This window comes from Aquarana catesbeiana, linkage group LG02 (assembly GCF_042186555.1).
Source record: "Aquarana catesbeiana isolate 2022-GZ linkage group LG02, ASM4218655v1, whole genome shotgun sequence".
In the NCBI taxonomy this organism is placed as follows: Eukaryota; Metazoa; Chordata; class Amphibia; order Anura; family Ranidae; genus Aquarana; species Aquarana catesbeiana.
Genome location: NC_133325.1, coordinates 763752306 through 763778812, shown reverse-complemented (window position 1 = coordinate 763778812; position 26507 = coordinate 763752306). Strand labels below are relative to the sequence as shown.

General features: G+C 43.1%; 1 protein-coding gene across 2 annotated transcripts in view; it reads left to right on the top strand.

The window, feature by feature from the left end:
- LOC141129291 (beta-1,3-galactosyltransferase 5-like) overlaps window positions 1-26507 on the top strand; it is a 108038-nt gene that overhangs the window by 56735 nt on the left and 24796 nt on the right. Inside the window, exon 1 of one of the 2 annotated variants that reach the window (XM_073617233.1) lies at window positions 16522-16656. The exons of the other annotated variant lie outside the window; for it this stretch is intronic. The gene's annotated coding sequence lies outside the window, so the exon portion shown is untranslated. Of the gene's footprint in view, window positions 1-16521; window positions 16657-26507 lie in introns of those variants that run through there. 2 annotated transcript variants of the gene reach the window in all.

The window sequence follows — 26507 nt, the reverse complement described above, 5'->3', positions numbered from 1 at the left end:
TAGCCCGAGAGCTATTTGCCTTGATATTGGATTTTCCCTCATTGGCACAGAACAAATTTCCATCTATGTTCAATAAACACCTATGCAACTGCCTTACAAATACACACCTAAGTATTAAAAACAGAGCTACATGATTTTTTTTTCTTTCATATATGTACACCCAACAGTGTTTAGGGAGTGCTGGGTATTACTTATATTTGCACTTCAAACATGTCCGCCTTTGTTCTTCTCCATTACATGGGGTGTGGGGAGGTAAGTAGATTGCAGAAAAAAGATAAGATTGTTCCTGCTTTTAGTTCAGCACACAGAAATGACAAGGACACAGAGTTTCTGGTAAGATCAACAGGTCTCTGTACTCGTTGAGTCCAGGTACCTAATATGTACAGTCTTGAGAAAAGCAGGAACATGATTGAAACTTTACATGAAGGGTCTGATCAAGGTTCAGGAGGTTAGTACTTTCAATATGGAGCTGAGCTCAAGAACACAGGGACCTCAAACTTACAGAAGGAACTAACCTTAGAAAGTATTAATTTACCGAAAGAGGAGTTGGTGCTTGATTGACATAGACTTCCAGCACAGGAGGGACTGAATTTTCTTGGTTCTGAGGTTCTACAAATAACTGAACTAAATTTGTCCATATTTGGTCAATGACGTCACCTGATCGATTGTACCTCTTTGTTCACCCCAGCTTTGGTGACTGGGAGATGTCATTCGAGTGAAGCAATGGGAATGGATTTTGTTGGTGGTCACCAGGTTTTTTTCTTGTGGAGGGGTTGTCAGGAAAAGTTCATCATGATTGACGTGGACCTGCATCACTGGACAACATAATTGATGGTAGATTCGAATTGTGGAACTTTTTAGGGGTGTGTTTTGTACCCTTTCCTCATTCACATGGGAGGGAAGTTGGTATCTGGGGAACTCCTTATTGTTAAAGAGGGGTTCAGAATCAAATAATCCCTCCACTTGCAGACCCCCACAACCACCAAGCCTGGGTTGTGGGGAAGATGCCCTTGTCTGCATGAAAATGCGGACATGGGATTCCTCCTGGCAAGGTGTTCTCCTCCTCATGTTAGTCATGTGGCCTGACACAGTTCAGAAACTGGGGTAATATGCCCCCCCCACCACCACCACCGTTCCTAGACTGCTAGGTTGTATGCTTGGATTACGGTCTGATATGGATTTTTAAATAGGGTCCCCGATGATTTTTTAAAAATGTTTTACATCCATATCAGACCGTTATCAGGGATGCATCTCTGTAATGTCATTTTAGGGGATCCCAACACCATATTTTCTTTTTTATATGGAGGTCCCCTATCAACATCTATATCAAACCCTCATCTAAGATAAGGGTTCAACAAAGTCCTAAAATAGCCTGGATATTCCAGCTTTGGTGATTCCACAACCGTAATGGAAAAGGAATCCTTAGAGAAAGCCTGGTGACACCCTTCACTCTCATGCACCACTTACCAGATATTGTGTGACCCCCCTCAAGATGCACTTTTATTACAAAGAGAATCCGACATCCATGTGAGTACATGGATTGAAAACTGGATACAGGGGCATTTGACACAGTTCACCATAAACGTTTACTGTACAAAGTAAGGTCTGTTGGCATGGACCATAGGGTGAGTACATGGATTGAAAACTGGCTACAAGGATGAGTTCAGAGGCTAGTAATAAATAGGGAGTACTCTGAATGGTCAGGGGTGGGTAGTGGGGTCCCCCAGGGTTCTGTACTGGGACCAATCCTATTTAATTTATTCATAAACGATCTGGAGGATGGGATAAACAGCTCAATCTCGGTATTTGCGGATGATACTAAGCTAAGCAGGGCAATAACTTCTTCGCAGGATGTGGAAACCTTTCAAGAAGAACTGAACAAATTAATGGGGTGGGCAACTACATGGCAAATGAGGTTTAATGTAGAAAAATGTAAAATAATGCATTTGGGTGACAAAAATATGAATGCGCTCTATACACTGGGGGGAGAACCTCTGGGGGAATCTAGGATGGAGAAGGACCTGGGGGTCCTAGTAGATGATAGACTCAGCAATGGCATGCAAGCTGCAAGCAAAGCAAACAGAATATTGTCATGCATTAAAATAGCGATTAACTCCAGGGATGAAGCTATTCCCCCACTCTACAAGACTCTGGTCCAGCCGCACCTGGAGTATGCTATCCAGTTCTGGGCACCAGTCCTCCGGAAGGATGTGCTGGAACTGGAGAGGGTCCATAGAAGGGCAACATAGCTAATAAAGGGTCTGGAGGACATGAGTTATGAGGAAAGGTTACGAGCACTGAACTTATTCTCTCTGGAGAAGAGACGCTTGAGAGAGATATGACTTCAATGTACAAATACCGTACTGGTGACCCCACAATAGGGATAAAACTTTTCTGCAAATTTCAAAAGACACCCAGCCATTCACTAAAATTAGAAGAGAAGCGTTTTAACCTTAAACTGTGTAGAGCAGAGGTTCTCAACTCCTGCCCTTGGGACCCACTAACAGGCCAGATTTTAAGTATTATCTTAGGGAAATGCAGACTAGAATACTACAATCACTAAGCAGCAAATTATATCACCTGTGATGTATTTCAGTTATCTTGCAAATCTGGCCTGTTTGTGGGTCCTGAGGACAGGAGTTAGGAACCACTAGTGTAGAGGGTTCTTTACTGTAAGAGCGGTAAGGATGTGGAATTCTCTTCCACAGGCAGTGGTTTTAGCAGGAAGCATCAATAATTTAAAAAACTTTTAGGTAAGCACCTGAACGAGCACAACATACAGGGATATACAATGTAATACTAACATATAATCACACACATAGGTTGGACTTGATGGACTTGTGTCTTTTTTCACCTACTATGTAACTATGTAACAGTGTCCCCATACATCAGGTGTTTTCATCACAGTGTCCCCATACATCAGGTATCCCAGTCACAGTGTCCCCATCACAGTTTCCCCATTGCAGTGTCCCTATACATCAGGTTCCTTCATCACAGTGTTCCCATACATCAGGTATCCCAATCACAGTGTCCCCATATATCAGGTGTTCCCATCACAGTGTCCCCATTACAGTGTCCCTATACATCAGGTTCCTCCATCACAGTGTCCCCATACATCAGGTGTTTCCATCACAGTGTCCCCATAACAGTGTCCCCATACATCAAGTTCCTCCATCACAGTGTCCTCATACACCAGGTGTCCCCATCACAGTGTCTCCATACATCAGGTGTCTCCATCACAGTGTCTCCATACATCAGTTTCCTGCATCACAGTGTTCCCATACATCAGGTGTGCCCATCACAGTGTCCCCTTACATCAGGTTCCTCCATCACAGTGTCCCTATAAGAGTGTCCCTATGCATCAGGTTCCTCCATCACAGTGTCCCCATACATCAGGTTCCTCCATCACAGTGTTCCCATACATCAGGTGTCCCCATCACAGTGTCCCCATGCATTAGGCGTCTCCATCACAGTGTCCCTATAACAGTGTCCCCATACATCAGGTTCCTCCATCACACTGTCCCCATACATTAGGTTCCCCATCAAAGTGTCCCCATACATCAGGTGGCTCCATCACAGTGTCCCCATACATTAGGGTCCTCCATCAGAGTGTCTACATACATCAAGTGTCCCCATCATAGTGTCCCTTTACATCAGGTTCCTCCATCACTGTGTCCCCATACAACAGCTTCCTCCATCAAAGTGTCCCCATACGTCAGGTGTCCCCTATCTCTGTGCCTCCATACAGCAGGTGTCCCCATACAGTAGAGTCCCCCCTTCACAGTGCCCCCTTACACCAGAGTTGTGCCCCCCTCGTCCTCCCCCTTGTACTTACAGGCCACAAATGGTGTTCCCACTTGCAATGAAGGCAGCTCGTCCTTCCTCTCCTGTGCTGAGACTGAGGTAAGTTCTCATTCTCATTGTCATCTCTCTTTCGCCCTCTGCAGTAGAGGGAGAAAGGTGAATCCTTTCTCTAGCAGAAGCTAGCCACTGCTCCTTCTGACAGGAGTGACACTGCAGTTACTCCTGTGAAAGAAGAGCAGCACAAGCGGCCAAATCGCCAGCGTTCCTCTCCCCTGCCCCCCCTTTTCCTGGTCCTAATCATGGACCCCTCATGTACCTGGGGCCCCTAGGCAGTGCCCAGGTGTGCCTATTCATTAAAGGATATGTAAAGGTTTGTTTAAAAAAACAAAAAAACAAAACAAAAAAAATGTCATACTTACCTCCTCTGTGCAGTTGGTTTTGCACAGAGTGACCCCGATCCTCCTCTTCTGGGGTCCCTCAGCGGCGCTCCTCCTCTTCTTGAGTGCCCTGCTGGAGAGCCACCCTCACTCGGGGCAACCGTGCGGGAGCGCCCTCGTGTCCTGCTGCTGCTTCCATTGACACAGACAGCAGGACTCGTCCCCGCCCCCAGTTCCCGCGTCGTTGGATTTAATTGACAGCAACGGGAGCCAATGGCTATGCTGATATCAATCTATCCAATCAGGACCCGAGTCACCGGCTGGAGCTGGTGTGCTTGTCTCCGTCGCTGGAAAGGTCGGGTTCAGGTAAGTAAAAGGGGGGCTCTGGGGGCGTGTTGCATCACAGGAGGTTTTTCACCTTAATTCATAGAATGCATTAAGGTGAAAAACCTTGAGGGTTTACAACCCCTTTAAGACAGCACTAGGTAGGAGGTACATTGCTTTTGGTACATGTTCCCCGGGGCGGTGCCCAGCCCCCCGTGCCATTTGTTTGACAATCCCATACCTATAAGCCTAGAAAATGGCCATTACTGTGTTTTAAGGTTTTACTAAACCAGCCAGATTTTACCTTAAGAAAAACATAGATCTATACTCAGATAAAAAAGGTTTTTAAAAAAAAGGAGAAAAGGGGCAGATTTGATTGACCACTTAGTCGTTTTTTGTCGTTGTTATTCTAATGTTTATTCTGTGTTTCTAAGCTAAAAATGCCTGAAAAAAAAATAAAACAAATGCAGCCACCATACCCGATATGTTAATATGTATATATATATATTTTTTGTTAAATTTAAATTGTTAATTATCCTTTAAGGGATCATGAGCCTTACCAATGGTGGAGCAAACCTGACTGAATCCAGGACAGATCTCGCATGGATTCCCTTATTTCCAGAGCTGAGCTCCTCAGTCTATCTGGCAGTTTCTGGCTGACATAGTAGACGCTAAGACGCCATCTCTGGTTTTTGGTCCCTATGGTCGTCCTCTTGATACCGTTAATCTTGAACTCCTAGGTGACAGGTCTCCGTACCTGAAATGAACTTTGCGTACAAACTCTCAGGAGCCTTTTTCACTATCAATAAACTTCCAGTCATACCTGGTAACAATTTCATAGTAAATGCTTTATACTGATCTGTTATCCACAGAGGATCGGAGATACTGTTAAGGTGTAAGTCCAGCTAAATGTTTTTTTTTTATAGTTTTTGGACAGAATGGGGAAAGATGAGCACCTCTGTTGGGTTGTTGATGCTCTCAAGGGAGATTTCCCCTCACTTCCTGTCATCATGGCGTTGGTTTCACTTCACAGGACATGAGGGAATATCTGCACATAGACACAAACAGCAAAAAGAAGCTTACACCAATTAAATTTTACATGTTCGCAAGCTATAATTGGGAGAGAAAAGTAAGACTGAGGGGGTAACTAGGAATTTATGGGGCCACATAGCAAAATTTTAAACTGAACCCCTGGCTAACTCACGTTATAGCAGCTGGCACTGTTAATTGTGACTAGGGATGAGCCCACGGTTCGAGTTGAACATCAGTGTTCGTTTGTTCTAAAATGAAACGAACATATGGGGCATTTGCAGAAAATGTGAGCGCTCCGGAACGCCCCATGATGCACTGCGAGATCGTGGTGCATTGCTGTATGATGATTGGCCAAAGCATGCACCTCACAATCACAGCACGCTCTGCTGAGAGAGCCATAATTGGCCAAAGGCAGGGTGCCTTTGGTCAATCATGGCTCAGGTGGACTAAGTCCACGCCCAAAACTATATAAGGCTGCTTACAGAGCGGCGGTGTGTAGTGTTGTTGGCGTGGACAGAGAGATAGCTTGAGTTGGATTAGGCAGGCAGGTTATTCAGTTGGTGGCAGTGTATTTGATATATATAAATATATATATATATATATATATATATACTGTGCATCCAGTGCAGCCTATATCTACAGTGCATTCTGTGGTGTACTGTTTCTAATGCACTTCAAGTGGTGTATATATATATATATATATATATATATATATATATATATATATATATATATATATATATATATATATATATATATACATATATATATATACAGTATCTCACAAAAGTGAGTACACCCCTCACATTTTTGTAAATATTTTATTCTTTTCATGTTACAACACTGAAGAAATGACACTTTGCTACAATGTAAAGTAGTGAGTGTACAGCTTGTATAACAGTGTAAATTTTCTATCCCCTCAAAATAGCTCAACACACAGCCATTAATGTCTAAAGCGCTGGCAACAAAAGTGAGTATACCCCTAGGGGACAATGTCCAAATTGGGCCCAATTATCCATTTTCCCTCCCTGGTGTCATGTGACTCGTTAGTGTTACAAGGTCTCAGATGTGACTGGGGAGCAGGTATGTTAAATTTGGTGTTATCACTCTCACTCTCTCATACTGGTCACTGGAAGTTCAACATGGCACCTCATGGCAAAGAACTCTCTGAGGATCTGAAAAAAAGAATTGTTGCTCTACATAAAGATGGCCTAGGCTATAAGAAGATTGCCAAGACCCTGAAACTGAGCTGCAGCACGGTGGATGTTGGTTCCCAGGTTGAGGAAGGGGGTAACTTGAGCCTAGAGAGAGGGGGTGCCACAGAAGGACAAGAAAGGACAGTCATGTTTCACAGCAGAGCCCGTTCCTGCGCCCAACAAGAGCATCTGTGAGGGGTTACAGTGTTGTAGCACCACCACCACCCAAGGCCCAATCTATCTGCCCCTGTTTAACAGGAGCATGTAATTACAACTTTTCATACTATATTTCACAGCAGGGCTCATTCCATCGCCCAACACAAGTATCTGTTAGGGGTTACAGTATTGTGGCACCACCACCACCACCACCCAAGGCCCAATTTTTCTGCCCCTGTTTAACAGGGGCATGTAATTACAATTTTTGATATAGTATTTCACAGCAGGGCCCGTTCCTGCGCCCAACAAGAGTAACTGTGAGGACTTACTGTGTTCTGGTACCACCAACACCTAAGGCCCAATTTTCTGCAGACTATATATAGGGCAGGCCATATAGTATATATACTGCTGTTCAGAGTATATAGTGCCTGGGGGACCCCCACGTCATTTTTTTTAAAATTTGGGTTGGGGTTCCCCTTAATTTCCATACCAGACCTGAAGGGCCTGGTATGGATTTTGGGGGGGACATCCACGCCATTTTTTATTTGGTATTTTTATGCCGGGATCCAACAATACATTATAGCCGCGAGCATTTTTAAATGACATTTTTTTCTTTGGAAATGTCATTTTTGCTGTGGCACTGTTATAAACATGGGAAAAATGCGCTACTTTACATGCATACTAAGGACACCCCCCAGGCACGATATTTAAAGGAATATTTAATGTATTTATTTATTTTTGAATATTTAATTTTTATTGTTTCACTTTAAGCATTATTAAAATCACTGCACCCGAAAAAATGGCAGCTTTTAAAACTTTTTTTTGCATTGATATATGTCCCCAGGGGCAGGACCCAGGTCCCCAAACACTTTTTATGGCAATAACTTGCATATAAGCCTTTAAAATTGGCACTTTTCACGTGTTCGAATTAATTTTTTGCCTGTTCGCATGTTCTGCTGCAAACCAAACCGGGGGGTTTTCGGCTCATCCCTAATTGTGACATTGGGGTTGATTTACTAAAGACAAATAGACTGCACTTTGTAAAGTTAAAAATAAATACTGCGCTTACACTAATTGGCATAAGCTGCGACTAGAAAGTAGTAAACCATAAATCATATAAAAATCAAAAAGTCGCGCTAGAAACTGAGGGTGACAACAGGAGGTGTCAAAAAAATCTCATAAAAATATGAGGGTGAGTGATGATCACTGAGTGAATAATAGAAAATTTTGTGCTTATCAATGTAATTAAACACTGTGAAAATAAAAGATAAATCTGAAAATGACAATTAGTTGATGGGACACAGATATTGACCACTATGTCCGAAAAGAGTAATCAATAATAAGTGACACAATCACTAACAGATGAATATCTCAAAATAACAGAAAAAGTGATAATGTGACACATCTATGGAAACTATACCATAATTCATATATAAAAACAATATAGAGATGAAGAAAAATAAACCCAAAAAAAGTCCATAACTCAAATGAAAAAATAATGATTAAAGTCCATCCATGCTAGATGACATGCATGAAACCAAGTTTGTCTCCAAGTGCTCTGTGAAAATGGAACATAAACTTGCTGTGATGACAGTAGAGTGCGCAGATAGACCTCCACCTCTTAATAAAAATGCTGCCTCTTACCAGATGGAATTGGTCTCTTACTAACAGGAGACCTAAAGGGCGGATGGCTGCAACCCCAGCCAGGGATCTTTAAAACAGGCGCTTGGCGTCCAAATCCAGGGACTCTCTCCAACTCACATCAGCATAAATGGAAATATCCCCATGTAAAAAACAAATTGCTCCACATAGCATAAAATCCAACGTTTTATTGAGTGTAAAAATAAAGGTTGCACTTACAAAACCATTGTAGTTAAAAAGCGTATATGCGAAAGCCGGCCGGCTCCAAGGTAACCCGTGTCTTCCGGGTATGTGAATAGCGGTGTCGTCGGGACGTAGCTCCTCCTCCCTACGCCGTTTCGTCACAACAGGACGTGGTCACGTAAAGTGCACAGTTTATTTGCCTTTAGTAAATCAGCCCCATAACGTCTACAAACTATAGGATAGATTTATGGAATTTGTATTTATTTATTATTAGTAATGGCGGCGATTAGTGACTTCTAGCGGGACTGTGATATTGCGGCGGACAGTCAGGAGGCTAACTGACACTCTTTTGGGGACCAGTGACACTAATACAGTGATCACTGCTAAAAATATGCACTGTCACTGTACTAATGATACTGGCTGGTAAGGGGTTAACATCAGGGCCGATCAAAGGGTTAACTGTGTGCCTAGCAGTGGCGGACGCTCATGCAGGGCGCAGGGGCGCCGCCCCCCCTAATCCATTCGCCTGGCCCCTAATCTACATGCAGGGTGCCGGACGCATGGATTTCAATGGTTTTTTTTTGTGAATCACGTGATTAGAGCCTGAGGCTCTAATTGGCTTAAAAAAATTAATATTCGCTAATGTCTCCTCCCGGTCAATCAGGGAGCGGGTCCTGAGACCCGATTGACTGCAAGTCCTAAGTCCTGATTGGCCAGGAGGAGAAGCGACCACCAAGACTCGGGAGGAGATGCAGGTGGGAGGCCGCCCAAACCACTACCTGGATTGGGTAAGTGCAGGGCTGGCGGGGGGCCTGGCAGACGACGGGGGCGAGCGAAGTGGCATTAAAGCAATTAGGGGGTGGTTGTTTGGCTGGCTGGCTGGGGGAGGTGGCTGGCTGGGGGCCACGGGCTGACCAGCTGCCACTGGTGCTTAGCAGGAACACAGTATCCATGCTTTCCCTACTGACAGAATGCCAATCTGCCTTGTTTACTGGGGATGAGCCAGACCCCCCCCCCCCGGTTCGGTTCGCACCAGGACATGCGAACAGGCACAAAGATTGAGCGAACATGCATGCGAACCCTATCACGGTCTATGGGACAAGAACATGAAAAATCAAAAGTGCTCATTTTAAAGGCTTATATGCAAGTTATTGCCATAAAAAGTGTATGGGGACCCGGGAACTGCCGTAAGGGGCATGTATCAATGCAAAAAAAGCTTTTAAAATGAGAGTTTTTTCAGGAGCAGTGATTTTAATAATACTTAAAGTGAAACAATAAAAATTAAATATTCCTTTAAATATCCTCCCTGGGGTGTCCCCCTAGTCTGCCTGTAAAGTGGCACATCTGTGTGATGTGTAGAACAGTGCTGCAGCAAAATGACATTTCTAAAGGAAAAAATGTCATTTAAACTTGCTCGCGGCTGTCATGTATTGCCGGCTCACGGCAATATAGATGGGAAAAAAGGGAAGAAAATCGGCATGCCCCTTCCCCCCCCCCAGTCTTTAGGGAAACTCCACAGACCCTTATCCAAGCATGCAGCCTGGAGGACAGGATGCGGGGGGCGAGCGAACTATTCCAGGCCACATGCCCTCAACATGGAGAGGGTGCTTTGGGGTCCCCCCAAAGCACCTTGTCCCCATGTAAATGGGCACAAGGACCTCATCCCGACAACCCTGGCCATTGGTTGTCGGGGTCTTATCGGAATCTGGGGTATTAAGGGTTAAAAAGGAAGGCACCCATCCTTCAGAGTGTGTCCAGAACTCTGCAAGACATGTAAGGAAAAAACAGGGAGGGAGAGGCGCCGACTTAAGTGTAGTATTAAAATGATGACTTTAATAGGATAAGGTTAAAAAAAACACTTACAACATGATAGATCAGGGGTAGGCAACCTTTTGAGCACAGTGTGCCATATTTTTTTTTCAAAGAAATTGAGCGTGCCGATTTGATAACAAAAAAATGTCAACTTCACACTCTCAATCACGAAAAGGATTTTTTTATAAAGTAAATGCTGTAAACTACTTTAGTAGTGAGAAATTAACATCCTGCACTCCCACGCCTCAGATCAGCCCCAATTCATGCACCTTGCACCTTTGCACCGCAGGATCACTGTACCCCCCTGCTCATCTGGCCCCCCCCACTTTACCCCCCTGCTCATCTGCCCCACCACTCACTGTACCCCCCTGCACATCTTCCCCACTCACTGTACCCCCTGCTCATCTGCCCCACCACTGTACCCCCTGCTCATCTGCCCCACCACTGTACCCCCTGCTCATCTGCCCCACCACTGTAACCCCCTGCACATCTGCCCCACCACTGTAACCCCCTGCACATCTGCTCCACCTCTGTACCCACCTGCTCATCTGTCCCACTAATGTAACCCCCTGCTCATCTGCCCCACCAATACACCTCCTTTCACATCTGTGCCACTGCTCTACCCCCCTGCTTTTCTGCCCCAACACTGAACCCCCCTGCTCATCTGCCCCACCACTGTAACCCCCTATACATCTGCCCCACCACTGTACAACCCTGCTCATCTGCCCAACCAAATTACCCCCTTTCTCATCTGCCCCACCAATATCCCCCCTTTCTCATCTGCCCCACCACTGTAACCCCCTGCACTTCTGCCCCACCACTGTAATCCCCTGCACATCTGCCCCCCCACTGAACTACCCCGCACATCTGCCCCACCTCTGTACACACCTGCTCATCTGCCCCACCACTGTAACCCCCTGCTCATCTGCCCCACCAATGTTCCACCTTTCTGATCTGCCCCACCACTGTACCTCCATGCACATCTGCTCCACCAATGAACCATCTTCTCATCTGTCCTAACACTGAACTTATCTGCTCGTTTTCCCCACCACTGCAACCCCCTTTTCTCTTCTGCCCCACCACTGTAACCCCCTGCTCATGTGTTCCACCGATCTACCTCCTTTCTCTTCTGCACCCCTCTACACATCTGCCGCACTGCTGTGTTGTAATATGCCCTAACCATTGTGATCGATATGCTTTGATATGCTCTGCCATTCCAGTATACAAGATAGCTTAAATCTGCAACTATAAAACAATGTTTAGAAAGATGATTTGCACAAGCACTGATATATATGATTGTGGGTTGGTTTGTCTGGGACAGGATGCATGATTTATGGCTCAACCAGATAGCCTGTTGACCCGTGTTAACTCATAATAATGTATCCTCATTTTGAGGATTGGGTGTTTACGAGTTAAAAACATTTTTTTTTTGCTAGAAAATTACTTAGAACCCCCAAACATTATATATTGTTTTTTTCTAACACCCTAGAGAATAAAATGGCGGTCATTGCAATACTTTTTTTCGCAACGTATTTGCGCAGCGGTCTTACAAGCGCACTTTTTTTTGAAAAAAAAACACTTTTTTGAATAAAAAAATAAGACCACAGTAAAGTTAGCCCAATTTTTTTTATATTGTGAAAGATAATGTTACCCCAAGTAAATTGATACCCAACATGTCACACTTCAAAATTGCGCCCGCTCGTGGAATGGCGTCAAACTTTTACCCTCAAGAATCTCAATAGGCGACGTTTAAAAAATTCTACAGGTTGCATGTTTTGAGTTACAGAGGAGGTCTAGGGCTAGAATTATTGCTCTCGCTCTACCGATCGCGATGATACCTCACATGTGTGGTTTGACCACCGTTTACTCACGTATCCATTCGCTTCTGCGCGCGAGATCGTCGGGACGGGGTGCTTTAAAAAAATTTACTTATTTTTTCAGTTTAAAAAAAAAAAAAAAAATTGGATCACTTTTATTCCTATTACAAGGAATGTAAACATCCCTTGTAATAGAAAAAAGCATGACAGGTCCTCTTAAATATGAGATCTGGGGTCAAAAAGTCCTCAGATCTCATATTTGGACTTAAATGCAGAAAAAAAAAAAAAAATCTTGTCATTTGAAAAAATGACAACAAAAAAATGGCCCTTTAAGACGTATGGACGTCGCTTCCGCCCTCCTATGGTATGGAGACGGGTGGGGGCCATCTTCCCCTCACTTGTCTCCATACCACAGACATGACAGGTCCTGATCGCCTCCGCCGCTACCGACGGCTCCGGTAAGCGGCGGAGGGCACGGGAGAGCCAATAACGGTGATCTCGTGGCAAATCTGCCACAGAGACCACCATTATTGTAAACACCACCGGCTCCTGAAAAGATGGATACCTCGGTTGTGGCAGCAGCTGCTGCCGTTACCGAGATATCCATCTTCAAAGTGCCGACGTATATGTACAGGAGCCGGTCGGTAAGTGGTTAAGGGGTTACTGACTTGTATAACCATATATCTATATATTTCTTTACAAATACATCATTTACTAACATCTCCCCCCTCCCCTCTTTCTATTGGTATGTTGAACCATACATAAGCTGCAACGCACCTAAATAAAGGCAGACATTTTACGAATGCACAACTTGCTTCTCGTTTTATGGTGTCTCCAGATATCTGAGGGTGCTTTTGGTGGTCATCCAGCCTACTATCTCCTTTTAGATGGGGGCTCGTTTCCGGGTAAGACAATCATCCATGTTGGTTAGACCTTTGTCTATTTTGACGAATTCTTCCTTACCCTGGCTCTAATAAAGTCTTATGCCCCGTACACACGAGCGGACTTTACGGCAGACTTTGCCCGGCGGACTTTTCGACAGACTTTATGAATGAACAGACTCGCCTACACACAATCCACCAAAGTCCGTCGAATTCGTATGTGATGACGTATGACCGGACTAAAACAAGGAAGTTCATAGTCAGTAGCCAATAGCTGCCCTAGCGTGGGTTTTTGTCCGTCGAACTAGCATACAGACGAGCGGACTTTTCGACCGGACTCGAGTTCGACGGAAAGATTTAAAACATGTTTCAAATCTAAGTCCGTCCAACTTTTGAGCAAAGTCCGCTGGAGCCCACACACGATCGAATTGTCCGACGAAATCCCGTCCGCCGGGCAAAGTCTGCCGTAAAGTCCGCTCGTGTGTACGCGGCATCAGCCTTTTAAATTAAAGGGAAAGGAAAGACGGACCACACCTTAATAGACACCCTCACAGGAGTGTAACATTGGAGGGTCTCTGGGAGACCCGAGTCTTTATTTAAGACTCTGTTCAGTATCCTTTTGGGAAGGGTATTTAGGTAACCAACAGTGCCCGCTAAATCTTTGCTTCTCTTTCTGTTGCATAGAAGTAATAAGATAACTTGTGATTGCTGATATTTTTTTGTTGTAGCAGCTTGGGGTTTCTATAATGTTATGCCCAGGTTGGCTTTAAGCGTTTTGGGAACGCTGTGGAAAAGTGTACACACCCATTGGAAGCTTGGGGCTCGTGGGAATAAAGGTGATTGATCAGGTAGGTAGGAATTTTAGTCAGAAATACGGACAAAATAAATTAGAAATTTCCCTTGCTTATATCCAAATATCATGAGAGTGGTGAGTGCTTTTGTATGTATGATTCATATAATCTGCTAAATTTTCTTTAAAGAATGAAAGAAGGTATGGGGAAAATTCAAATGTGTGTATGTCATTACAATACTGGGCCTATTCTGGCACTCCTCTCCTACATGTAAAAATCAGATTTTTTTTGCTAGAAAATTACTCAGAACCCCCAAACATTATATATGTTTTTATTTAGCAGACACCCTAGGGAATAAAATGGCGGTCATTGCAACTTTTTATCTAGCACGGTATTTGCACAATCATTTTTTAAACGCCTTTTTTTTTGGAAAAAAAAACTGTTTCATGAATTAAAAAATAACAAAACAGTAAAGTTAGCCCAATTTGTTTGTATAATGTGAAAGATAATGTTATGCCGAGTAAATACTCAACATGTCACACTTTAAAATTGCGCACACTCATGGAATGGCGCCAAACTTCGGTACTTAAAAATCTCCATAGGCGACGCTTTAAAAATTTTTACAGGTTACCAGTTTAGAGTTACAGAGGAGGTCTAGTACTAGAATTGTTGCTCTTGGTCTAACGCATGCGGCGATACCTCACATGTGTGGTTTGAACGGCGTTTACATATGTGGGCGGGACTTACATGTGCGTTCACTTCTAAGCGCGAGCTACCGGGGACAGGGGAATTTTAAAAATTTTATTTTTTACTTATTTTTAATTTTTTTTAATTTTTTTTATTTTTACACTTTTTTTACATTTAATTTTTTTTGATCACTTTTAACTGTAAACATCCCTTGTAATAGAAATCTACTGTGACAGGTCCTCTTTATGGAGAGATGCGGGTTCATAAGACCCCACATCTCTCCTCCAGGCTGTAAAGCATGAGATCGGAAAAAAAAAAATCACCGATCTCATGCTGACAGCAACGATCGCGGCTTTGTTTTCATGCGAGGTCCGGGTGTGACATCATAACATCGTGCCCGGTCCTCCGACGGTCATAGAGATGACTGGTGAACATCTGGTGACTGAAAATCTCTATGGTCGTCATCCGGCAGCATCCGATTCTTTCTCCAGGCCCCCAATGGCACGGGAGAGCCCGGAGAAGCACCGGATGGCGGCGGGGGGGGGGAGAAGCAGCGGAACTGCCGATTTGATCATTCTTATCGTGCACAGAATCGCCGCCTGCAAATAATGATAACTGAATGATGCCTGTAGCTGCAGGCATCATTCAGATATCCCCGCACAAATCAAGGACGTCATATGACGGCGTGCCGTATTGAAGTGGTTAAGGTGTTAAAAATAAATGAAGAAATGTTGTTGCCGTGGTGCATATATATAAAAGGGATTTGGGACTTAAAATGAAGCGATTTGAAATGCGGAGGGTTAAAATTGTAAATTTATTAATAATAGTAAGTATATAGTAAAAGAATTTCATATATATATATATATACACATACATATATCACAAAATTATAGGCGTATTAGATGGAAAGGTACAAGCAGTTGAATATATAGTTACACTGAATAGATAGTGATCAAAGTAGTGTTGGTACAGAATACCATATAGCCTATAGGTGCCAGAGGTGGCATATCCGGTAACTGATAATAAATTTACATAACAAAATGATATAATCATGATATTATTAAAAAAATGACATCAAGGTATAATGGATAAAGTTCTGGCATCAAATGTAGCTCGACGCATTTCGTGGATGATTTTGTCCACTCATCAGATGCGTAATAATCCTGTAAGATATATACGTATAATCAACCTCAATCCATATAGAGAGGAATACGCCGTGGTGCATATGGAAAAAAGGGGGGTTTGGCTATGCGATTTCAATTTGGAACGGATATTTATATTTTTGCTGACTGTCAACAAATATCTTAAGAGAACAAAATAGACTGTAGAGGGTAAAGCAAGTTAAGGGGGGAGGGGACTGACTAGGGGAGATGACAGATCGCGGTTCATACTTTGTATGAACAGACGATCTGTCACTTCTCCCCTCAGAGAACCGGGACCTCTGTGTTACGAGCGATCACGGGAGCCCGGCGGTCAGCAAAACTGCCGGGCACACACATCGGCTCCGGGGGCTAGTGGCCACATAGAGGTAATGACGTAACATAACGGCGATTCGCGCAGCCGAGCAATGTTGCCGTGTGGCTCGGCTAGTCAGCAAGCGGTTAAAGGGACAGTGTAGAGCATTACTGGTGAAGCCTACCAATCCTGGCAAAGTGTCCATGTTTGCTGAAGCATCGTGGGAAAATTCATTTTCATGCATTTATTGATTATGAAAAATATTTGAACCAAAGGATGGTCAGGACTTACATGAAACTGTCAAGACTGTCTAGACTGATAGCTAGTTTAATATGAGGAAGTTCTTTTTTTTTGCAGCCTGAAAAAAAAAAAAAGGGGGAACTTGCCATTCAGTAATTGTTACTTGTTTTAAATGATTAGCCAAATACAGACCAAGTGTTTTAACACATATAACATTGCCATTTGTGTTCTGATAATTCAATAATAAAGGTTGGAGAAAGGTAAGTGTTAAGAGGTTAACCCGAACATAGCTTAAATGTATAAGTATTGTAGAGCAGAGCTTTGGAGTGTGTATGTGTGCAGGGAACACACGAGTGGTATCACTGGTAGCATTTTTTGAAGCTTGTGAATTACTGGTTATTAGGTAAGGGAAAGTTAATAGAGAGAAATACTTAATTTTATGTGTATGTGAATTTTCGTCTTGTCTTGGAATTCCAATTTAGAGTATAAGTTGTTTTTTCTTCTGAATGCAAATGGATTGTTAGGTAGTTGATATGTGTCCTATGATCCTGCCAAGACGGAGAGTGTTGCTAAAGTGGGCAGGTGAGAGGGACAGAGTAGGGTACTCATCTGTATGTAGTGCTTTAAGAGGACTGAATCACGGATTTGGACAAGGACAAGTTACTACTTGAGTGATTCCTCCTATCCCAAAGTATTATTTAGCACAATACACAGAGGTACATATCCGCTTGCACTATGTTGCTTCAGGTGAAAAAAGGGGATCAAACCGCCGACCATTCCTTCGCCACCGCTTTTTCATTACATATTCAGCGAGTCCGAGAGACTTGCTGAGGTGGAGAGTGAATGTTAACCACTTTAAGACCTGGCCTCTTTTTTAGATGTGGTGTTTACAAGTTAAAAACATTTTTTTAGCTAGAAAATTACTTAGAACCCCCAAACATTATACATTTTTTTTCTAACATCCAAGAGAATAAAATGGCGGTCGTTGCAATACTTTCTGTCACACCGTATTTGCGCACTTTTGAAAAAAAAAATACACTTTTTTGAATTAAAAAATAAGACAACAGTAAAGTTAGACCATTTTTTTTTAATATTGTGAACGATAATGTTACGCTGAGTAAATTGATACCCAACATGTCACGCTTCAAAATTGCGCCCGCTTGTGGAATGGCGACAAACTTTTACCCTTAAAAATATTCCAAAGGCGAAAATTTAAAAAATTCTACCGGTTGCATGTTTTGCACTACAGAGGAGGTCTAGGTTTAGAATTATTGCTCTCGCTCTACCGATCGCATCGATACCTCACATGTGTGGTTTGAACACCGTTTTCATATGCGGACGCTACTCACGTATGTGTTCGCTTTTGCACGCGAGCTCGTCGGGACGGGGCGCGTTTAAAATTTCTTTTCTTTTTCTAATTTATTTTAACTTTTACTTTTTATTTTTATACTGTTTTTTTTTTAAAAAAAATCTGTCACTTTTATTCCTATTACAAGGAATGTAAACATCCCTTGGAATAGAAAAAAAGCATGACAGGACCTCTTAAATATGAGCTCTGGGGTCAAAAAGACCTCAGATCTCATATTTACACTAAAATGCAATTAAAAAAAAAAAAAAATTGTCATTTAAAAAAAAATAAAATAAATAAAATGCCCCTTTAAGAGCTATGGGCTGAAGTGACGTTATGACGTCGCTTCCGCCCTGCAGTGTCATGGAGACAGGTGGGGGCCATCTTTCCCTCACTCGTCTCCATGTCAGCCCAGGGGACAGACGCGATCGCCTCCGCCGCTGCCGACGGCTCCAGTAAGCGGCGGAGGGCCCTGGATCGCGGCAGGAGGGGGGCCCTTCTCCCGCCACAGATAAAAGTGATCTCGCGGCGAATCCGCCGCAGAGACCACTTTTTTTTTTTGAGGAATCTGATCAGATACAAATTTTTAAAGGTAGCATTTCAATTTATGTATAGGGTATTTTGATTATTTCAGTTAGAGTCTGACTTTAAGGACTGTTTTAATTGTAATTGACGATGCTAGGGATGAGTCAAACACCCTCCCTCGGTTCGCAGCAGAACATGCGAACAGGCAAAAAATTCAACAGAACACACGAACACCATTAAAGTCTAAGGGACACGAACATGAATAATCAAAAGTTTACATATCGTGCCTGGGGGGTGTCTATAGTATGCCTGTAAAGTGGCGCATTTTTCCTGTGTATTTAAAACTGATCGCAGCTGTAATGAATTGTTGGGTCTCGGCAATTTAGATAAAACTCATTGAAAAAAAGAGCATGGGATCCCCCCTCAGTCCATTACCAGGCCCTTTCAGTCTGGTATGAATATTAAGGGGAACCCCGAACCAAAATTTAAAAGAAAAATGGCGTAGGGGTCCCCCCCAAAATCCATACCAGACCCTTATCCGAGCACGCAACCTGGCAGGCCGCAGGAAAAAGTGGGGCGAAAGAGCGCCCCCCCTTCTGAACTGTACCAGGCCACATGCCCTTAACATGGGGAGGGTGCTGTGGGGTAGCCCCCTACAGCACCTTGTCCCCATATTGATGGGGACAAGGGCCTCATCCCCACAACCCTTGGCCAGTAGTTGTGGGGGTCTGCGGGCGGGGGGTTTATCGGAATCTGGAAGCCCCCTTTAACAAGGGGACCCCCAGATCTCACCCCCCTGTGTGAATTGGTAACAGGGTACAAATGTACCCCTACCATTTCACAAAAAAAAGTGTCAAAATCGTAAAAAAGTCAAGAAACAGCTTGGGACAAGCCCTTTATTAAAAAATAAAAAATAAAAATGTCCCACGGTGTAAGTTCACGCTGCCTGAAAGACCGAAAAAGAGAAAAAAAAAAACGCAACAGACCCGCCTCCATGGGAGGCTCCCGTCCTCTGACGCGTCTTCGCTGTGACAGCTCTTATATAACTGAGGGCGGGGCCGGTGACATAACCAGGTGACCCCGCCCCCCCCTGACACACGATGGCTTCCCGAAGGCGTCAGAGGGGGCAGAGTCACCCGTTTATGTCACCGGGTGGTCCTCCAGAATACCTACTATTTCCTTTCACCCTTAACCACTGCAATGCACTGTATTATATACTCTGCACTGACTGCACTGTATATATATATATATAATTACTAGACTGCCTGCACTGTATATAGTCTACATTGAAAGCACTGTATTCTACACTGACTGCACTATATATATATATATATATATATATATATATATATATATATACTAAACTGCCTGCACACCACTAACCTGCCTAATCTGACTCAAGTTCTCTCCAACTTATCACACTACATACGGCCGCCGTGTAAGCAGCCTTATATAGTGTGGGGCGTGGACTTAGCCCCCTGAGCCATGATTGGCCAAAAGCACCCTGCCTTTGGCCAACCATGGCTCTCCTAGCAGATCAGGCTGTGATTAGCCAAAGCATCATGCACGTCAGGTGCCTGCTTTGGCCATTCAGCAGCTGTCAATGCACTGCGACCTCGCAGTACATAATAGGGCGGGCTGCGGCGCTCGAATTTGCCACGAAAGCCCCATATGTTCAGTTTGTTTGTGGACAAACGAACAACCGATGTTCGAGTCCAACTTACGTTCGATTCGAACATCGGCACCGTCCCTATTGTTTACATAGGCAGACTGTCATTCTGCCTCCGTACCAAACGATTGGCTGGTGCTGGCGGACATCAAGTCCTTGGTACCCGCAGATCAGTTCCTGCTGTGTATAATCACAGGGAGAGCGGGCCACGGGCAGTGTGCATGTACGCCCCCTACCCGGAAGTGTCAGATCACATACTAGGTACGTGATCTGGCTCAGCAGTACCACCTTTCCGCCGTATATGTAAGTTATATGGTCGGCAAGTGATTAAAGCGGAACTAGAGTTCCTTATGAAATTGCGAGCAGGCAGGCTGTTTATTGTAGAAGTGACATTGACTAGGATTTACTAAAGGCAAATAGACTGTGAACTTAGCAAGTACAGTTGCTTCAGAGCTTAGTAAACGAGGGGAAGCTCTGCTGACTTTTATCATCCAATCCAGTGCCAAAAAAAACAGCATTTTTGCTTGCGTATGATTGGATGATGGAAGTCAGCAGAGCTTCTGCTCATTTACTAAGCTCTGGAGCAACTGCACTTGCAAAGTTTACAGTCTACTGCCTTTAGTAAATCAACCCCATTCCATTACTGACAATTTACTAAAGGCTAATAGACTGTACACTTTGCAAGTGCAGTTGCTCCAGAACTTAGTAAATGAGGTAAAACTTCACTTTACAAAAAATACCCAATCACATGCAAGGAAAAATAAGTAAATCAACCCCAATGTCTCTTCTGCAATAAAATAACCCTACCTGCCTATTTGTAGTCTTCTTTAAAATGTACACTGATCTGCACATGCGCAGCTCAGTATATATTCCGGTGTGGTGCCCGTGTGCCGGGATGACCGATCTCTTTTACATCATCCCAGTGCCAGCCAATCAAGATGACCAAAGACCAGTACCTGGAAGAGTCCAGGGAGAAGGTACCGGGGTGGGCATCGGAGCATTGGAGTAAAGTAAGTATTGTGGACTATTCCACTTTGAGCTGAATCAAAGCATAGCCCACCAAAGAATATCCAATCACAAGCAAGGAAAATAAAAAAAACTGCATATTTGCTTGCTTGTGATTTGATGATGGAAGTCAGCAGTACTTCTGCTCATTTACTAAGTACTGGAGTAACTGCACTTTGCAAAGTGCACAGTCTATTTGCCTTTAGTAAATCAACCCCTATAACTTTTGCACAAACCAATCAATATACGCTTATTGGGATTTTTTGGACCAAAAATTTGTAGAAAAATTCATATTGGCCTAAATTTATGTAGAAATTAGATTTTTGTTCATTTTTTAAAAATTTGATATGTTTTATAGCAGATTGTAAAAAATATTTTTTTTTTTTTCAAAATTGTTGGCATTTTTTTCCTTTATAGCGCAAAAAATAAAAACTGCAGAGGCGATCAAATACCACCAAAAGAAAGCTCTGTTTGTGGGAAAAAATGGATATAAATTGTATTTGGGGACAACGTTGCACGACTGCGCATTTGTCAGTTAAAGTAATGCAGTGCCGTATCGTAAAAAATGGCCTGGTCAGGAGGGGGGGTAAATCTTCCAGAGCTGAAGTGGTTAACCACTAGCCGACCAGCCGCCGCAGTTATATTGTGGCAGGTTGCCTCGGCTGGGCAAATCACCGTAGCTAGAACGCTTACATGCCCGCCGCGTGTCCCCGGATCCGATGCGCGTGCCCGGCAGGCGCGATGACCGCCGGGCACCCACGATCGCTCGTGACAGAGCGAGAACCGGGATCTGTGTGTGTAAACACACAAATCCTGGTTCTCTTAGGGAAGAGGAGACAGATCGTGTGTTCATACTAAGTATGAACATCGATTTCTCTCCTTCCCTAGTCAGTCCCATCCCCCCCACACTTAGAACACACCCAGGGAACACAGTTAACCCCTTGATTGCCCCCTAGTGTTAACCCCTTCCCTGCCAGTGTCATTTATGCAGTAATCAGTGGCTATTTTTAGCTCTGATCCCTGTATAAATGTCAATGGTCCCAAAATAGTGTCAAAAGTGTCCGATCTGCCCGCCGCAATGTCGCAGTCTTGATAATTGCAGCTTGCCGCCATTACTAGTAAAAAAAATATTAATAAAAATGACATAAATCTATCCCCTATTTTGTAGACGCTATAACTTTTGCGCAAACCGATCAATATACGCTTATTGCGATTTTTTTTAACCAAAAATATGTAGAAGAATACGTATCGGTATAAACTTGCAAAAAATAAAATATTTTGTAAATTGACGCTCTTTTTTTGTTTATAGCGCAAAAAATAAAAACTGCAGAGGTGTTCAAATACCACCAAAAGAGAGCTCTATTTGTGGGGAAAAAAAAGGACATAAATTTTGTTTGGGTACAATGCCGCACGACCGCGCAATTGTCGGTTAAATCGACGCAGTGCCGTATCAAAAAAAAAAAATGGCCTGGTCAGGAAGGGGGCAAATCCTTCCGGGGCTGAAGTGGTTAAATACAAAATGGTCATGTATGTGTGTAAGCGGGTTTCTAACTGTATTATGGCCCTAAGGACGGACCTCCCTGTTGGCGCACCATTGTCCGCAGCGATCTTTCATGGGAATGATCTGCATGTAAATGAAGTTGATGGCATTCAGAAAGTGAACCATAGAGGAACAGGGGGGGGGGGGAGGCGCTTGGACTGACAATGAATTCATTTTTTAACAGGCTGCTCCTTTGTTCCTTGCCAAAGTCCATTAATGACGGTCGTATGAAGGGTACAGCTAACAGCGATAACGAGGAGAGCAAACAAAAAGGAAAACAAATCTCTTTTGTGTTTTGCTATGGTTGGCTTAGAATCTACATAGCTGGTTACACTATGATTAGAAGCCAAGGGCTCTGAATGACAAAAATCTATCTGAACAATTATTTACTAGTAAAAATTGGATCACCGTCCTATGCGTCTGTCTGTAGGTGATTATAGAAGGCTTAATATTTGCATGCAGTGCTCTTGATTTTGCTTGCAATTATTAAATTTTTTAAAACAATTCAACTCCGGAAGATTTACCCCCCTTCATGACCAGACCATTTTTTGTTATACGGCACTTCGTTACTTTAACTGACAATTGCGCGGTCATGCGGCGCTGTACCCAAATAAAATGTATATGTTTTGTTCCCACAAATAGAGCTTTCTTTTGGTGGTATTTGATCACCACTGCGGTTTCTTGCATTATAAACAAACAAAAACGACAATTAAAAAAAAAAAAAATGTTTTTTTACTTTCTGCTATAAAACACATCCAGTAAAAAAAATTTAAAAAAAATCTAATTTCTTCATCAATTTAAACCTATATGTATTCTGCTACATATTTTTGGTAAAAAAAAAAAAATCCCAATAAGCGTATATTGATTGTTTTTCTTTTTTTCGCAAAAGTTATAGCATCTACAAACTATGGGATAGATTTATGGAATTTTTATTTATTTTATATTTTTTATTAGTAATGGCAGGGACTGTGATATTGCAGCGGACAAATCGGACACTAATGGCCCGTACACACCGAATATCGTACGAAAACAGTCATCCGAGGAAGGATCGTACGATATTCAGATCGTGCGTACACTACTTTCGACAGCCGGTCACGAACGTTAATCCGATATTATTAGATCGGACATACATGAAAATTTTCCAGATCGTACGATTTCCGTTTAGTCAGTACAGTTGTCGTCCGAAAATACAACACAAATACATTACAACACATGACATCACTTCCAATTTTTTTTGTCTGTCGTACGAGAATTTTGGTGACTTTATTTAGCTATTCAATTTCTACTTGCGACTATTAAGCGAGAACAGTCGTACGATATTCGGAACGTGTGTACGAGGCATTGGTGACCCTTTTGACACTTTTTTGGGAACCAACGACACCAATACAGCGATCAGTGCTAAAAAAAAAAAGCACTGTCACTGTACTAGGAAGGGGTTAAGTCACTGGCTAGGAAAGGGTTAACATCAGGGGCGATCAGAGGGTAAACTGTGTGCCTGACCAGTGTTTTACTACTGTGGGGTAGGTGATTTTACTCATGGAAGGCAATGATCCATGTTCCTGCTTTGCAATGCCTTCCACACTGACAGAATGTAAATCTGCCATGTTTACACCTATCACCAAAAGTAGGCAGGCACAGGACACACCCCTGGCCACGCCCCCTTAAAGGAGAATTGTAAAAAAAAAGAAGGTGGGTTAAACCCACAATTGCTTTTTTTTACCACTACTATTCCTTTATTTTGACTTTTGGAATTTACAAATGCAGCAATTTAGAAATCAGATGAAAGGTTTAGCGCTGGAAAACACTTTTTGATAAATAAAAAGTGCATTTTATACACATCTGTATTGATCAGACCAAAATGAAGGAACAAATGAGGAGTAATGAGGGACAGAGGGACATTGCTCCAAATCAGGGACAGTCCCTCGAGATCAGGGACTGTTGGGAGCTCTGCTGTTCTGCCTGTGTAATGAATGATCGCGGGGTGCTGGCGGACATTGAGTCCGCAGGACTCGCTGATTGGCTCGCACTGTGCACAAGCACAGCAGGAGCGAGCCTCCGGCAGCGCGCATGCACGTCCGATATCTGGATATGCAGGATCACGTATATATAAACGTGATCTTGCATAGCGCGGCCACCCTGGAGCAGCAAGCCTACTATGGGGCGGTCGGCAAGTGGTTCAAGCAGACCTTTTTTGTTTCACCCCCCCCCCATCCCAAATTGCTGCAGCAAAATATAAAAATGAAAGTCTAGGCAATAAGTTGCTGTAGGCAATGTGTTAATACACCTTCTTTACCGTGGCTTCTATCTGTGGTGCCCAAGTGAGGGTCACATGGCTATAATTTCTGGAGAGATCCCAGGGAATGTGCTGCACCCCAGATCTCATGAAAAGAAGCTATTGCACTGTGCCAAATACAGAATTAACTATTACTATTAAAGATAAACCAATACTATAGTGTTGATTTACTAACGGCATATAGACTGTGCACTTTGTAAACTGTAGTTGCACTCCGCAAGAACAGTTGCTCCAGAGCTTAGTAAATGAGCGGAAGCTCTGCTAACTTCCATCATCCAATCACGTGCAAGCAAAAATGCTGTTTATTTTATTTTCCCTGCACATGATTGGGTATTCTTTGCAAAGTGAAGTACCTCATTTACTATTTTACCCCCTTCCTGACCAGAGCACTTTTTACGATTCGGCACTGCGTCGCTTTAACTGACAATTGCGCGGCCGTGCGACGTTGCACCCAAATAAAATTGACGTCCTTTTTTTCCCACAAATAGAGCTTTCTTTTGGTGGTATTTGATCACCTCTGCGGTTTTTATTTTTTGCGCTATAAACAAAAAAAGAGCGACAATTTTGAAAAAAACGCAATTTTTTGCTATAATAAATATCCCCAAAAAATATATAAATAAAAAAATGTTTTTTCCTCAGTTTAGGCCGATATGTATTCGTCTACATATTTTTGGTAAAAAAAATTCACAATAAGCGCATATTGTTTGGTTTGCGCAAAAGTTACAGCGTCTACAAAATAGGGAATAGATTTATAGCATTTTTATTATTCATTTTTATTTTACTAGTAATGGCGGCGATAAGCAATTTTGACACATTTTTGGGACCATCGGCATTAATTAAAAATAAAAACGCATTGATTACTGTAAAAATGTCACTGGCAGTGAAGGGGTTAAAACTAGGGGGCAGTGAAGGGGTTAAGTGTGTCCTAGTGTGTGTTCTAACTGAAGGGGGGTGGGGACTGTGCAGGGTTGATAACAGATCGCTGTTCATACTCTTTATGAACAGACGATCTGTCACTTCTCCCCTCAGAGAACCAGAAACTGTGTGTTTACACACACAGTTCCGGGTTCTCCTTGTCTAAGCGGCGATCGCGGGAGGCCGGCGGTGATCGAGACCGCCGGGCACTCGCATCGGCTTCATGCGCGCCCCCTAGTGGCCACAGGGCGAAGCGATGTTACATAACGTCGTTTCGCCCAGCCGTGCTCATTCTGCCGCAGTACGGTGGCTGGTCGGCAAGTGGCTATACTCTGGAGCAACTGCAAAGTGCACAGTCTATTTACCTTTAGTAAATCAACCTTTATATTCCTCTAATGGGACTTTAAGGGCAACCAGAAGACTTTTTATGAGTTTTTATTTTAAAATATTATTTTTATTTTAAATACTGTATATATTTGTAATTTTATTACGATACTTAAAGTGGTTGTAAACCCTGTACTACCACTTTTACCTACAGGTAAGCCTATAATGGGGTTAGGGACAATACAGCCCTAGGGAAAAAACTATACTTTAAGCGATTTGTGTGCGTTTTATGTGTCCTATCTCTTTTCCCTGATGGCAATGGGACAAACACACTGTAACCTGGGTGGGTTGGATCAATACTACTAGCTTTTGCCCACTTTTTTAATCGGCTGGATATTATTCATTTTCTGGCTAGCTGATTGTGTAGCTTAGAAAGTCTCATGGAAGCCAGACACTCAGCTTCTTCCTGTTCTTCACCAACAACGCCATCTC